Below are 17,237 nucleotides of genomic sequence, written 5' to 3'. Positions count from 1 at the left end.
AAGAAAGGTGCATGGTTGTGTGACCCTAGAGGCAAGTCACTTCACCCCAATTGCCTTAAAAAAAAAAAGGTGCATAGCTAAAGATTCAGGATCACCTGTATAATAACAGGAGTAGCTAAATTGGGCTGCAGTCTGCCTTGTTCCCTTTTAGTTGTACAGAAATAGATTTTTTTTCTTTACTGATTGCTAGATTTTCAGTGTGATCATATATATCTCAGAAATCCAAAAAAACTACAAATCAGGGCTTGATTTATTGTTTTTTTAATTATCCAGACTCTAAAAGTTGATGGAGGCAATGTTAATAATGTAGATTAAATTTTAATATGTATTGTATGTATTTTTTTTTGAGAGACAGTTGTTAAACATGTACTAGCATATCCCTTCCTGGAACCCATTCTCTGTCCTGATATGGGTGTAGACAAGTCCCTTTTTTTTCAAAGTTCATTTGAGACAAATTGAAGATCAAATTTTATGAGGAAACTAAAAGTAACAAAACACTAAAGCATAAAACTGATCATTTCTTTTCCTAAAATAATCAAAGTCTAGCCACAGTTTGGTTTGGGTAAAACAGGCAGATACTATCACTTTTCCTTACTTCAACTCTGTTTGAGAACAAAACTGTGTTTAGTTACCTCTTTCATCAATCCTGTAGGTTTCTTGGACTCAGTCATGGAACTCTTAGGTTCTCACCTTAATCCAGAATTTTCAAAATGTTGCTGTGTACCCCTGATAAGTTCTAGAGGTTTAGGGGTGCTGAACTCCAAAATCACAACACATGGATCCTGCCTGAAAGAATTCTGTGGAAGCCTTCTTTCAGTCAAAGACAATGTTTATTAGAACATCTGTCATATTGGGCAGACTCTTAAGGAATCTGAGCACCTGTCAGCTGTTGGCTAGATTGTAAGAATCTGAGCACCTTAATGGGAACAAGATGAACCTTATACACAGAAAGACCATGGGAGGGATCTAGGAGTGGCCAAGTAGTCTATGAGGTAATAGAACTCCAGGGACCTGGACCATACGGCCAAGGGAGAATGGAGCCTAGATAGGATTAAGCTGGGAGGTAAGACAATGGAGGGCTAAACTAGGTTTAGAGTAGCCAATTGGGAGACTGGGTGTGGCCACAATGAAAGGCCGGTTAATGGGATTATAGCCTCAGGGAACCCTAGAGATTTGGCCATGTGGGAAAGTCCAGGGTTTTTCCTTTTTGGGGTCCAGATCCCATCCTCATCAATAACAATTTTGTTAAATTAAAAGATGATGTTTTTCACTACAAAGTCTCTAGAGACAAATTATGTTTCCTTGTCTCTGTTGGCCATGATTGTTGAGAATCTAGATGAGAGCCTCTTATCCTTTTTTGTGGTATGAACCACTTTGGTGGTCTGGTGAAGCCTATTGACCCGTTCTCAGAATATTTTTAAAATGTGTGAAGTAAAATACAAAGGATTATAAACAAAATGAGTTCCATTGAAATAAAATTATCAAAAAAAATTTTTTTTACGTTAATGGGCCATGAGTTAAGGACTTCTAATCTAGATACTAACAGTAAATAAAGTTCTTCAGGGCTTTCACTAAGATAGCATCTGTAATACAGAGACCAAAAGCATGACATTCTCTGTGGGAAGGGAAGGGAACAAGCATTTACTATGTGCCAGTCACTGTGCAAAGTGCACCACAAATGTCGTTCCATTTGATCCTCACATCAACCCTGGAAGGTAGGTGCTATTATTATCTCTTTTTACAGTTAAGGAAACTGAAGCAGACAGAGATTAAATTACTTCGCCAGAGTCAGTCACAGAGGTAGTAAATGTATGAGGCCAGATTTGAACTCAAATCTTCTTGCCTCCAGGTCCAGAGCTCTATCCACTGTGCCGCCTAGCAGTCTCACCCAGGTTCACCAAAAACATTTTAATCATGTTATCCAAATCCCACTTACTTCTGTTCTTCAAGAGTGGTCATGATAAGGTCTAGAGGTTTAGGGGTGTTCCGACCCCAAGATCACGACATGCGGGTCCTGCCAAAAAGAATTCGGCCCAAGCCTTCTTTCAGCCAAAAACAAGGGTTTATTAAAGATCCACCATATTAGCTAGACTCTTAAGGAGTCTGAAAGTTAGTGATCTTCTGGTTAGATTATAAGAATCAGAGCATCTTAATGGAGACAAGATGGACCTTACATATGGAAAGACTATGGGAGGGATCTAGGAGTGGCCAAGTAGGCTATGAGGTACCAGAACTCCAGGGACATGAAGGAGAATGGAGCCTAGATAGGATTAAGAGTGGGATGTGGCCTGGGGCCTTAGGGAGGTAAAACAATGGAGGGCAAGGCTAGGTCAAGGGTAACAGAGAATTGGGAGTAGCCACCATGAAAGGCCAATTGATGGAATTATGGCCTCAGGAGAATGCAGGAGACCTCCTTGATCAAGTGGGAGAATTCAAGGAGAATCCCTTAGACAAATGGGACCCAAGTTCTTTTTGGGCTAAGGGGTAAAGGTTTCAGTTTGGGCCCATACCCCATCAGTAGGAATTCGATGGGATCTCAACCTGTTTGTCCTCTGCTGATTCATCTTTCTTATCTGGGAGCTCATCATAGTGACTGTAACCATAGTAACCTCCGCAACTCCTCATTCACACTACCATGGACATGATTCTTAAAAGCAGACAGAATTTTGGGCTATGCTACCTCCTCACCCACAGCATGGAAATTTTTAATTGTCTTATACCTAGGTGGGAATAGGAACAGAGTTTCTAGAGAAATGCTTGCAATGGCCTATTCATCCCTCTGAAATGTAAATATACTTCAGAGTAGAATGACAAACCTTTGTAATAGTGACTTTTCTGGCCCCCACTGCCTGAGAGCCAGGTGTATTCTATTTCAGCCCTCTCCCAGGGTTCTCCTATACTCTTAAGGCAGTTGGTGAATGTCAGTCTCTGCCACTAGCTCAAGCCCTCACTAATTGTGTTCCCCTAATTTTAGAAGTCTCCTGTATCCCAGTTCAATTTAACCACTTAGTCAGATCAGCTTTCACAAAGGAACATTCACTTTTTAAATATAGAACAAAAAATATATACATTTCTCTCCCCACCTTTATACCAAGGAAGACGTAACCCCTCTTATACCATCTCAGTCTCTGGCAGTAGAATAAGCATTGGGTTCATAACTTAATTCAATCCCCATATAGCATGGGCTCATCAAATTCCAAGTACCCCTGGGGTTGCATCTCAGCACCTTGGTCTTTCAGAAATTCTCTTATGGGCTTGCAGCAACATCCAGCCTGGAACCCTACCTCCAAGCTTGCCTTGGCTCAAACTCCAGGATACAGGGATTCCACTGCCTATGCCTAGGACTGAATAGGACAAACAAAACCCTAAGCCTTATTCTTGGGGCCACAGTGCTTAAAAGAGAGGGAGGTAACCCTTCCCCACACAGCTTAGTTCATGGTGCCCTTGCTTCAAGTGAACAAGACTTTGACCTTTCTGGACACTGTCATAAAATGAGACTGTCCCAATCTGGTAGTTTTAAAGACACAGTCAGGTCTGGCTATGCAGCCAATGGAAAGAGGCTGTTCCCACTCCCATGGTAGGGAAATGCAGTATACCATCTCTCAGAAGCAGGTTGCTGCTGTCTCCCACATGGGTACCTCCATATTTGCTCACATGGGCAAAGGCTTGTTCCACCTGTGCAGAAATCTTTTCTACAACCCTGGCAGCAGGTGTCTTCCTTTGAAGGACTCAAGTAAAGAATGTGGATTCAAGACTTTCAATCTACTAAAGTCTAGGCCTATTATCTTGTTGTTGTGATTCTAGACTCTTGATATCACTACCAAGGGATTTGAGTAGGCTAGGGGTTGTTCACTGGAAGGACACTGGGGAAGTAAATTAGCATGAGAAACATTGCTGTTAGACAACTTAAATAAATGGGTTCTAATCAGTTTTTTCTATCAATCTGTTATTTGTTCTCAGAATGTTCTGTACTACCCTTTTTCATTAACTGTCATAACAGAGATGATAACAATGCTATGGTCTGTTGTAATGAGAAGCTACTGGAAGTTAGAAGAAGCATGAGTAAAAGAAAGGGAGACTGAGACACAAAACTTCCTCAGAGCAGGGACAAGTAGACCTTTGTGCTCTGGCCTTTGTGAAATAAACAGTCCCACAAACAGAAGCTCCAAATTGCCACCAGGCTCTCTGTCAGGTAGGTAAATAGCTCTTTGTCAAATGTTGCCAACTTCCCCTAAAGCTAAGGAGCTCATAGATTCCACTACTTAAAAACTCCCTTCTCCTAAAAAGAAAAGGAACATGTTTACTCTGGTTCCCAAGATTTCTTCATCAGATGTGGTTACAAATTTCTTCTAAATGAAGGAGAAAAGAAACAATGCAGGAAACCATGGGTCACTAGATAGACCAGAATCCAGCCAGGACAGAATAGTGAACTTGGCACTTTGAAATCTTGCCCTTTTTTCAGTACACTCGTTGCAGTGACTTTAGTCTGAAACCTGATCACAAATGGGTAACCAATGTAAACTCATGAAAAATGTAAGGTGACTTCAGACATAGGGAGCCAGGCATTTGCCAGCCTACACAACAGACATGAAAACTAGCTTAGCAATCCTATCTATTCTGTTCATTGGTGGATCATCATTGCAGGATTACAATGGTCTTTGGATTTCAAGGCTGAAAGGAACAGCAGAACGTTGTCTAGCTCAGCACATTTTGACATTTTTCATTATATATAGTATATTTGTGAAGGTCTGGGTATAGGCTTGAGGTAGAAAGTGAATCCAAGAGAGAAAAAAAAAGTCCTCTTTCCTCTGGCACTCACCTTTGCGACATGGGCATTATTGGCTAGGACCAATCTGTTTTGATAGAATTTAATAAAGGTAAACTGAGGCACAGAATTCTGAGCTTTTATCAGTTTCTTAGCAGGGCACAAACTTGTTAATAAAGTAGGTCAAATAGCTACCTCAGGTCAAAAAACCCAGTGAAGGAAGCACAGCTCCTTTTTGTAAGCACAGAACAAAGAACAGAACAGGGTAGGTGAGGAAAATAATACAATTGCTTATACGGTTGGTAGCATCATGGGGGTGATGACAACACGATTGGTTACATTAAGAAAAATGGTCTAAGGGCAGCTAGGTGGCATAGTGGATAGAGCACTGGCCCTGAAGTCACCAGGACCTGAGTTCAAATCCGGCCTCAGACCAAACACTTGACACTCACTAGCTGTGTGACCCTGGGCAAGTCACTTAACCCCAATTGCCTAAAAAAAAAAGAAAAAAATGGTCTAACACTCACTTGAGGCCAGTAACCACTCTTCTTTGTCTTAGAAGGATGCTTGATTGATTTTTGGGACTCATCTGTATCCTGAGGCTATCAATAGTGGACCAGAGATAGCAGACTCCCTGGCTCCTGGGAGAGAGATAAGACCCTCTTCAATTGGGCAAGGATAGGCAAGAATGGACAGCATGTCTTATGGAAATGTACCAGGTCAGCTTGTAGGTTCTCAAAGATAACAAATAGATGTCATGGAGTTTTTCCAGGAGCTAAAGTTAGGAGGAATAATAAGTTTTCTTTTAACTAACTCAGAACTCCTGAACTCCTGTGACTAAGAAATGTTCATTGTTTGAATCCACCTGCAAGATTAGAGACAGTGGACCAGACTCTCTAGTGTCTACCTGCATCCCTCAAGGGTAGCAGATTTCTTTGAGGCAAGAATAAAATCAGTGATTAGTAGGAGAAATGGATATCTAGACTTAATTCATTACAGGCCAGTTGAATTTCTGAACTATGTTCAGAGACAAAGAACCATAACTTAGGCAGTTATAGGACAAAATCGATTAATTGTAAATAGAATCAATAGAAAATGATACAGAATCAATTTAATTTTCTCAAGCCACATCTTTTCCCTTCCTACTTCCTACTCCCTAGTTCAGGGGTGGGGAACCCGTGGCCTTGAGGCCACATGTGGCCCCTTAGATCCTCAAGTGCGGCCCTTTGACTGAATCCAAACTTCACAGAACAAATCCCCTTAATAAAAGGATTTGTTCCACAAAACTTGGACTCAGTCAAAGGGCTGCACTTGAGGACCTAGAGGGTCAAATGTGGCCTTGAGGCTACAGGTTCCCCACCCCTGCCCTGGTCACTAACCTGGACTCCACTCTTCAGAGAGCTATCTCTGTGCATGTGGGGGAGATGGTGGAAGGTTTGAGGAAGATGTGTACCAACAGCCCAACCTTGTTCCAGATAGCAAAATAATGATCTGGCTAATTTTTAGCCTAGGGCATAAGAGAGAGAAAAAAAAAGCTTTCATTTTAGTTCTGCCTTTTGGAAAGTTTATCCAGAAAATTACTAATATATCAAAATCATAAGATTCTGTTTCTCAGTTTGGGTCAGCTTCCAGGCAGGAGAAAGCCTTTTTGGACCAGAACTCACACAGTGGTCCGTTCTCTATTTCCATATACCAATACTTAAACACTATTCCTCTCTCTTACAGCCCTATTTTTTTTTTTTGCAAATAAGACAACACATAAATCAACAGCAGTTAGAGCAAACAAACTTTTATGGCCAGCAAAAGAAAATTTAACATACAGAAATTAGAAAGGAAACTTTACAGTATAGAATAAGTTTTCAAAGCAGCTTCTGCCCTGTTGAAGAAGAGGAAGGGAACAGACTGTACTTTATAGCCTATCACCTCTTCTCCCAAATACAAAGTTAACAATAACCAGCCTAATTCTAATCGTTAAAACATGATCCTGCAGCTTGTGAGACTGCCTGTTAATCATTTTCCAATTCATCTCAGGCCCAGGGCTATGTTTGTCTTCCTTCAAGTGGTCATCATTTTCTCCAAAAGTGCTAGAGTCATTCCTGGGGGCCCCTCTCCCAATCAGCAGCAGCCAAATACCCACAAGCTATGGCCTTCAGACCTGGACACATCTACCTTGGGATCGATATTCATTCACATAAGGTTAGGAGAGAACAGACACAGAAAAAGAAGCCCAAAACCTTGGATCAGGCTCACTTAGACAGAACATGGATTTTAGCTTCCATATGCTCATGACCACATGGCAGATGAAATGAGGAAGAAGGTGGGTTTTCCTTCTTTCTATCCCTTATAAGAAACAGTCCTTGACAGGATCTGTGGCTAGAAAGAGGAGAACAGAAAAGAAAGTCAGAAAGTCAGGCTCAGAGTCCCTTCTTTTTTAAAGTCCACTGAGTCATCGGTTCTTCAGAGTCAAGAGTCTATAGGGGATTGCTTAATCAGCCTCCAAGTTCAAGGTCCCTTCAGCACGGAGTTACACAAATTCATCATCTCTGAAACGCCCAAGCTCTGAGCTAAAACATAAGTTGGCCAGAATCAGAAAGGCCTCCTTTCAACAGGCCCTACTCAACACCCCCCCCCCCCCCCCCCGCAGTGACAATGGCATCTGACCTCTTGTTAAATATAAAGGGAAACTGGAGTTTCAAAGTCTATTGCACTGTTAAAAGCCAAACAGAATACTTCTTAGTAATCTCCAACTCATGTGGAGTTCTATGTTCCCAGGTATTAAGAAATGAAACACAAATTATCAACAGTCATCTGTAAAGGTAGGCAGGATCAAGATTCTAGAGCTGGAAAGGAATTCAAAAGCCTTTCCACCCAAACCCTGAATTTTACAGGTGAGGAAACTCAGGTCCCAGAAGGTTATATGTGACTTCCCAAGGTCATTCAGGCAATAATTATCAGAGGTGGGGTTTGAACTCAGGTCATCAGACCCCATAGCCAGTGCTCTTTGCGCCATACCCTCTCATTACTACTGGCCCAAGTCATTATCCATTGTATCACAGAAGTACCTAAAAATTATTTAACTTAACATCTGCCTCTCCATGGATACAAAAAGTCTCATGAGTGTTCTGCCCTCTGAAATAACTTACTGTGAACATTCATTTTTTTTTTACTATCTACCTTATGTGCTTTGTATTTGTCTATATATTACTCTTCTCACTCCCCTTGAAGGCAGGGACTTTGGAGCCTTATGTCTTTGTATCCATTGCCCTACATAAAGCAGGTACTCAATAGGTTTATTAATAACGAACTGTTCCATTTTTGTCTCTGTATCTTCAATGTTTAGCACAGTACCCTAGTTCACGGTGGGTGATTAATAAATGATTTTTGATTGATTGATTGATTGACTGATGATGATAATTGTGTGTTCTTTGCTTTTTAAAATTATTTTATTTTTAGTTTCCAACATTCACTTCTGCAAGATTTTGAGTTCCGTATTTTCTCCCCATCTCTGCCCTCTCCCCACCCCAAAATGGCATGCATTCTAAATAACCCTTCCTCTAATCTTCTCTCCCTTCTATCACCTCCCCCCACTTCTCTTATCCCCTTCCCTTTCTATTTTCCTATAGGGCAGGATAGATTTCTATACCCCTTTGCCTGTATATCTTATTTCCCAGTTGCATGTAAAAACAATTTTTAACATTTGTTTTTAAAACTTTGAGTTCCAAATTCTCTCCCTTCCTTCCTCCCTACCCACCCTTATTGAGAAGGCAAGCAATTTGATATAGGTTATACATGTGTAGTCGTGCAAAACACTTCCATAATAGTCATGTTGTGAAACACTAACTATATGTCCCTCCATCCTATCCCACCCCTCATTTATTCTATTCTCTCTTTTGACCCTGTCCCTCTTCAAAAGTGCTTGCTTCTGATTACCCCCCTCCCCCAGTCTGCCCTCCCTTTTATCATTCTCTGCTCTCTCATCTTCTTTCCCCCATTTTCCTGGAGGGTAAGATAGATTTCCACATCTAAATGAGTGTGCATGTTATTCCCTCCTTAAGCCAAATCCAATAAAAGTAAGATTCACTCATTCCCTCTCACCTCCTCCCTCTTTCCTTCCACTGTAAAAGCTTTTTCTTGCCTCTTTTATGTGAGATAATTTATCCCATTCTACCTCTCCCTTTCTCTTTCTCCCAGTACATTCCTCTCTCACCCCTTAACTTTATTTTTTAGATATCATCCCTTTATATTCAACTCATTCTGCACCCTCTGTCTATATATATATATATTTCTTCCAACTACCCTAGTACTGAGAAAGGTCTCATGAGTTACAAATATCATCCTTCCATGTACGAATGTAAACAGTTCAACTTTAATAAGTCCCTTAGGATTTCTCTTTCCTGTTTACCTCTTCATGCTTCTCTTGAGTCTTGTACTTGAAAGTCAAATTTTCTATTCAGCTCTAGTCTTTTCATCAAGAACGCTTGAAAGTCCTCTATTTCATTGAATACCTATTTTTTTCCCTAAAGGATTGTATTCATTTTTGCTGGGTAGGTGATTCTTGGCTGTGATCCTATCTCCTTTGCCCTCTGGAATATCATATCCCAAGGTTTCCGGTCCCTCAGTGTAGAAGCTGCTAAATCTTGTGTTATCCGGATTGTGTTTCCACAATATTTGAATTGTTTCTTTCTGGCTGCTTACAGTATTTTCTCCTTGCATGAAGTTGTCAGCTTCATTCTCTTTTCCAGAGTCATTGAAGTCCAGAAGGAAGACAAAAGCCAGGACAACTGGTGATGGCCTAGGATGCAGTGGATGACCTTGGCATCTTCAGTGAATTACCAAGCTCTAAGTGCTCCATTGTGCCTACATCAGTCACCTTCATGGACTTTGCAACAAATTGTTCTCATCCTCCCATTTTGCAAGGGAGGCAGGGAGGAGTACTCTTCACATGCTTGGCGTAGACATCTCCCTAATTCACCAACAGGCTTGAGGCCTGTCAGTTACCCTCAACCTTGTTTAGCCTGTCTTTGGGAAAGGTTTTACTAGGGTATGGCACTGCGCAGGCTACAGCTTCTTAGAGCCATGGGTAAGAGTTGGGTGAAACTGGACCTTAAAGATGGATGACCACCAGAGGTGCTAGTCCTCCCTGAACAACCCATACACTCTCAGTGTACGAAACTACTAGCCAGAGTTTAGAGGATGTGGACTTGTGGCCCAAGAATCATGATTTTAAAGGTAGTAGAGGCCTTAGAGATCTAATCTAATGCCTTTTTTTTTAACAGATGACTAAACTTTAGTTACTTGGACTTTAGTCCAAGGATAAGCAAAGCTGGTCTTGATTGGCATCAGCAGGTACACTGATCTCATTATTACTATGTTCTCATCAACATATTTAACCATGAGAACCACTATTGATCTAGCATAATTATAGAATCCTAGGACCATATATTTCAAGCTATAAGGGACCTTAGAGTACAATTGAGTCCAACTCCTTTTACAGATAAGGAAACTGAGACAGAATAAGATTAAGTGACTTGGCCACTGACATAGAGCTAGTAAGTATCTGAGGAGAGATTTGAACCTAGGCCTTTTTGACTCTAAGTCCAGAACTCTATCCATTAAATCACATATACCTCATTATAAAATAAAAGATTTGTTTTCCTGTATTGCTTATGGAAATCAGCCTTATACTTTTATTCCTCATTCATAATACAATCACTTACAAAATAAAATATTGCATTAATAACCATGTTTAAAACTCAGTTTTCAAGATGTGCCTACTCAAAGGCAAGATGTATGTATGGGACATGGAATCAATTAAGCATCTAATATTTCAAGTACAGTGTGAATCTCTAATGCTTGTCTGTCATAAGACACTAACCGTAGCCTTGTTTTCTTCATTCCTACTGCTTGCCTCCTCAGCCCCCTGAAATTCTGGCCCTCTCCTTATTTAAGAACAATGTATGGTGAGCAGTTTCCCCTCCCCTACCCCCATGACTGGAGCCACTGCAGCCAGAGACAGAGAGGAGGAAGGGGAGGATCAGCAGAAGTTCTCAATGACCCAGTCTGTCCACAATGCTACTGGGTCTGCATGCCAGGAAGATGCATCTGACAAAGAGATAGAGTTCAGGAAACAAACCACAAGTTACTTCAGAGGTCACCTTTCAATGGCGTGAAATTTTTGCCAAAGACCTTGAGATATTTGCTAGACCTGCAAAAAAGAAGAGCGGTTAACATGGAAGATGAGAAGCTCTTAGCCAGGAGGAGCAATTCACTGCTAAGCTGCATTGGAGAGGAAAGGAAAGAAACGTCCTGATTTCGCCAAGTGTAACAAGAGAAAGAGCAAAACAAGACAAGAAGGAAGCCAAAAGACAGGGATATGTGGGGAAAAAAAATGGAAATCTGATTGAGGCAGAGTCCTGTCCCCACCAAAAATTTCTCTGGCCTCTATGTGTCTTCTATGTGTTGACTATTCAGAAGAGTGAGAAACAATAAGGATTGCCATCCCAAAAGTCATACTCACTAGCAATGGGATGAATGTAGGGAGAATAAATGTTGGTAGGGATCTTTATGTCAATCTGTTCCTACTCTAAACAGTTGACTAGTAATATTAATACATAAGAAAACTAGAAACTTTCAAGCATTGATATCCTATGCCTTATTGGAAAACTAGGAAAAGAATGTTTGAGTCTCAAGGATTTTAAATTTTTTTTAAATTCTGGAATTAGTAAAATGGTTCATAGCTTGAAAAAAATGGATGAGTTAAAGTCCTTTTATCACTAATTTTACTAGACTATTTTATCCCCAAGTGACTCAGAAACTTAGCAGAAATCTGACATCCTTTCCTAGTTAAGTTCCATACACTTCATTCAGTTAATGATATGGGTCTAGCTCTTCAACAGCACTTGTAAATTACCCAGCTGATTCAATATATATAGACTAAAAAATAAGAACCAGAATATTCCAAATGGGACTTTTGTGATATCAATAGATTTAGAACAAATTTCAAAAGCTGGCTCGGATTTTGGTTGTCCAGGGCAAGTGGAACACAAAATAAACCCTCTCTGCCCCTTGCATAGACCAACGAAAACAAAACCATACCAACAACAAACTTTAGTGATATAAGTTCTGTGCTAAAGGGAGAGTGGGTGCTGCCTATGGCAATGTGTACAAAATAAGACATCCTGAAATGCAATAGACACCATTTTCAAAGACAGCACACAACTGAAATCTGGCAACCATAGGTAGACCTAAAAGTTTAAACATATAAAAATGTTGACAATCAATCAACAAGGCATCTATTGTATGTCCCAGGAACAATGCCAGGTAAGCGCTGGGGTTGTAGGTACAAAAATAAAGCAGTCTCTTCACTCAAGGAGCCTACATTCCACTGGAAGAATACAACATACAAAATAAGTATCAGATACTTACAAAATAGATGCACAGTGTTGGGAGTGGAAGGGGGGAAGGAACTAAAAACTCCAAGAAATTAGAATTAAAACAAATCCGAGATATTACTTCATGCCCATCAATGTGGTAAAGCTGGAAAATTTCATTATTGGCAGGGATGTTGGAAAACAGGCCCACTAATATGCTGCTTGCTGAGGAAGCTATCGATCAGTCCAATTATTTTCAAAAACAATTTGGAATTGTGTGAGAAAAGTTACAAAATCATTCATACACTTTGGTGCAGTAATTCCAGTATTGGGTTCATATCCCAAGGAAGTTTTTGACAAGAAAGAAATTCATCTAAATGAAAATATTTATAGCAGCAATATTTTTTTAAATTAAAAAACAAACTGAGCCCAACATTTGGGTAAAAGTTGAATAAATTGTGGCATATGGTATATTAATTAAATGAAATATTGCCAAGATATAATAAATTATAAATATGAAGAATTCTAAGAAATATGGGAAAACTTCTATGCAAAATGATTAAAGCAGAACCAAAAGAGCAACACACTGAATGACCACAACCGTGTAATTGAAGACAAATTTTTATTGTTGTTGTTCAGTTATGTCCAAATCTTCGTGACCCCATTTGGAGTTTTTTTGGCAAAGATACTGGAGTGGTTTGCCATTTCCTTCTCCAGCTCATTTTACAGATGAGAAAACTGAGGCAAACAAGGTTAAGTTGTAATACAGAACATTATTTTGCCATTTAGTTAGTAGGGCCCTTTAAGCCATGGAAAGCAAAAGTTGGTGCTTAATCTTGCCCCAGACCTCTTTCCTCCTAAATCTAAACAATAGCGAAATGTACTCTCGCATAGCTCAGCATAGCCTGTACCTCCAACGCAAATGGATAAAAAAGCTTGCAATATAATTGCTTTAGATAATTATGTTTATACCAGAGACCAGGACACCTAGTCTGGTCTGTGTGATCTCTGATCCCTAATAATGGGGTGCTTGGGTGCTTGTGCTTGTACTTGTGCCCCAATTTCTCCCTAGTCTCAGAAACACTGTCTCTAACAACCACTCCCCAGCCCAAGGACACTATGCCTAGCAGTTATTCATGCATGGGCCTCAGCAAGACCCTTCTCTCTCTCCCTGGTACAGCTACACAGAGCTGGGCTGCTCAGGCCCCAGCCCTCAGATCATGTCTCTGGAAGCCTCCCAATTCCTCAGTAAGTTCCTGTGTTGTAAGAAAGCTTTCCCTTGTTGCAGAGCATTCTCTCATCAAGACAGAGGGAGAGGGGTGTCCTTGACCAGCCCAAGAACTCTTCCTCTTGCCAGACTTCAAAGATCCATCCCCCCTCCCTGTCCTGTATACTCCCTGTACTTTCCCATCCATAGCCCCCAAAGACACCTGCATCTTTGGATTACCTCATCAGTGTTCCTCGCATTTCTTTCCCATGATCTTTTCTATATAAACCCTAGCTCGACCCCTGATGGGGGCTGCTTGATTTGGATGTAAATACCCCTGGCAGCCGCACGCTAATAAATCCACATCTGAAATTACGCCTGGATCTCACTCGCTGATTTCTTGGTACAACAAAGTCACTTGCCCAAGGTCACACACCTAGTAAGTGTCTGAGGCCAGATTCGATCTCAAGATTATGGGTCTTCCTGATTCCAGGCCTGGCACTCTATCTCCTGCACCACCTAATTGCCCTGAAAACAATTTAAAATGACAATAACATTTGAATAAAAAAATGATGAACAACATTGGTACTAACATGCAAAGCATATATCTATACCTTCTCTTAAAAAATGGAAAACAGGTGGGGGAAAAATCTCTTAGGCACAATCATGCTTTTATGTTTTTTCAAAGCATATTGAAGGATTATGCATTGCAGAAAAATCAGTTAGGAAAATCATGTGGATTTCTATGATTTATTCAAACAAAACCTATTTTAAAATTTTGTTTGGAGAAATGTGTTATTCACAGTAATATCTTATGCTACAAGAGAAAATATATTTATCAAAGAGCAGGAATGCATATGTGTCCAAAGAAAATTCAGCACAGCATTCAATGCTCATAATGGACTGACTAAAGGCATTATTAAAGACACAATTATAAGATAATCACATTTCTCTTTCATTGACTTTATGGATGTCTTTAATGTCAGGAACATTTGAAAGCAGTACAGATAATGATCTCATAGGAATAGAGGCAAATATGACCAATAAACAACCTGTGGATGCTATGCAAATATAATATACCTTTAGAAACCCATTGTAGATCACTAATTTGTGACTATTGAACAGACCAACACTTAGGTGATCAGTAAACATTGCTTTTCTTCTAAAAAAACCCACTTCTTAAAGCGTTATTACTGAGATAAAAAGAACAACTGAAAAAAATCAACTACCAACCTATATGTGTGCTTTCTGTTATATGTAAAACTTTTTATAAGAATATTACACACACATGCTCTGGATTGCCCTAATGAGACTATTAGTAGGGAAAAGGTGCTCAAAAGTCATATTCCACAGTATGCAACATCTTTGCCATCACTGTGTTGAAAGGAAATTCCTGCATTTGGGTTTTTATCCTGATTAACAAGACAAAGGGGTTGAGTTGATGTTATGTCAAGGTAGCAGTACATTGATGGGCTGATCACTGGAGGTCAGCAATAGCTTCAGGGTGGGGCCGGCTTTTATTAGTAACTTTAAAACAATTCAGATAGGTCATCACCAGCCAGAGAGGTTGGGCCTTTGCATCTCAGTTCCTCCACAAGGTAGCAAGAACAGGTCACAGGCTGAGGTGAGGGGTGGGGAGTAGGAGCTTGGCTAAGTGATCATTGGGGGGGGGCGGGGGGGGGACGGGGACGACTGGGTGACACCTTACCCAACACTGATTAAGAAGCGGAATGGGGGACAATGGAATACTTGTAACGCAGAACATTATTTTACCATTTAGGTAGTACAACCCTTTAGGCCATGGAAAACTCCAAATTCCTTAGCAAGACCCTTATCTGGCTGCTCAGGCTCCAGCCCTCAGATCATATCTCTGGAAGCCTCCATTGTGAGAAAGTTTGCACAGCATTATCATATCTACACAGAGGGAGAAGGGTGTCCTTCACCAGCCCCCAAAAAAACCTCTTCCTCTTGACAGACTTCAAAGATCCATCCCCCTCCCTGTCCTGTATACTCCCTATATAAACCCTGGCTCGACCCCTGATGGGGGCTGCTTGATTTGGATGTGAATATCCCTGGCAGCCGCGCGCTAATATAATAAAGTCCACAATTTAAAATTAGCCTGGGTGGTCAACTCGCTAATTTCTCGGTATAACATACTGAGTCAATATAACTTCAATAATGACTATTGAAGAATTTACCCAATACCACCACATAAATCTGAGTATACTCAGAATTTCCACTCCCTTTAGAGATATATATGACAGCCCCCTCATGCTACAGGTTGGGCACGAGACAGGAGGTTCTGTGGGCAAATGTAACAACCCTTTCAGAGGGAAACTGCCCTCCATGCTAGATGGAGCATAACAGCCTCGTGTGCTTTGATCCCCCTTAGAAACCAGTGAACTACCTGGATTGTAAACTCAACATCGATACAGCACTAGCCCAGTCCCTTTCCTACTTTTAATCTATCAAAATTGACTTCTCTTGTTATGAAAGTTTGTTCTTTAAAAAGGTTAAGTAGGGCCTGAGCTCAGGGGCAGGTCCATGCAATTCATATACCTGGTATATAGCAATAAATTCCTTTTGCCACATTCTTCCTGAACCTGCCTGATTTATTTAGGGTGAAGCCTTCATGAAGATTTTTTTCTTCCAACAGTACAATTGACTGAAATATGCAGAGATTATAGGCTCCCATTACACTTATTGTCAAATCTTTCAATTATAAAAAGTCTTTAATTTAGTAGAGTAAAACATCCCCTTAAAGGCTCTCTTCCAATAAGGTATTACTTCCTACTATTTGCCCTCTAAGAAGGGCTTAATACTTGTATACAAACTGTTTCTAAACCCCAAGCCCCCTCTCTTCACGGCTGCTGGACTGCAAGGCCTAGGACCTTCCTCGCTCTGGGATTCCTTCGGCTGTAATACAGAATGCTCTCCTGTCTCCCCTTTTTTGCGTGTGCCCATGAGGAGATCAATTTTAGAAGTAACCCCTTCAGTGTTTTGCTTTATTTGGTCTGGTGTGGGGGCTACTTTGTAACAAAAGTGGCCTTCCTGGGTCAACTTTACTTCCAGGATTAAGAGACAGGCTAGATGGCTGAGTCTGGCACTTCACCTCCTGAGGGGAAGGAGCACAGGACCTGGGCTCTGGCTACTTTTCTTTCTTTCCATAGGCCTGGATTTCCTCACTTTGATGGTCCCTCTAACAAAGGGGTAATGTACTTGCCAAAAAAAAAAAAAAGGTAAAAGCAAAATCATTCAAGATTCTTTATCCAGTTACGCTAATTTTTAAGTGAATGAAAAGAACAGTAAGTGTTTACTACGTGCAAAGCACTGTGCTGAGTGCTGGGGATACACATAGAAAGGCAAACAGTTCTTGCTTTCAACATTTTAATAGAGAGAGAGGTTTCAGGTTAAGCATGAGAAAAGCAATAGTAAATAGCAAAGGTATTCATAGCTGTCATGGCAGAGATGTAGCATGGAGTCCAAGTTGAAGACGGATCCCTCCTTGATCAAGGATTCTTAAAATGTTTTTCATGTCATGGACTTTCATTTTTGGCAGACTACTGAAGTCTAGTAACCGCTTCTTCTCATAGTAATGTTTTTAAATAATTGAGGGAAATACTAAATTTCAATTAGGGGTGAGTGAAAATTAAAAATGGATTTTTTTTCCCCATTCACCATGGAACCTTGGGGTATGTGGGCCCCACGTTAAGAATGGCTGCTATATAGATGATTAGTTCCTCCATAGGCTTCTATTTGCAAATAAAATTGTGCTGATTGCATTAAGTATCAGAACAGCTGAAGATTCTTAACCATTCAAAAGGTTTGGGCCTAACCATCCACACAGAAAAAGTCAAGTTGATGAAGAATTTCTGTTGTCTAGACTGTGTTAGAT

The sequence above is a fragment of the Phascolarctos cinereus genome, unplaced genomic scaffold, assembly GCF_003287225.1.
Source record: "Phascolarctos cinereus isolate Bilbo 61053 unplaced genomic scaffold, phaCin_HiC Scaffold_3;HRSCAF=262, whole genome shotgun sequence".
Classification (NCBI taxonomy): Eukaryota; Metazoa; Chordata; class Mammalia; order Diprotodontia; family Phascolarctidae; genus Phascolarctos; species Phascolarctos cinereus.
The sequence above is the reverse complement of the archived record's forward strand: the minus strand, read 5'-3'. Positions refer to the sequence as shown.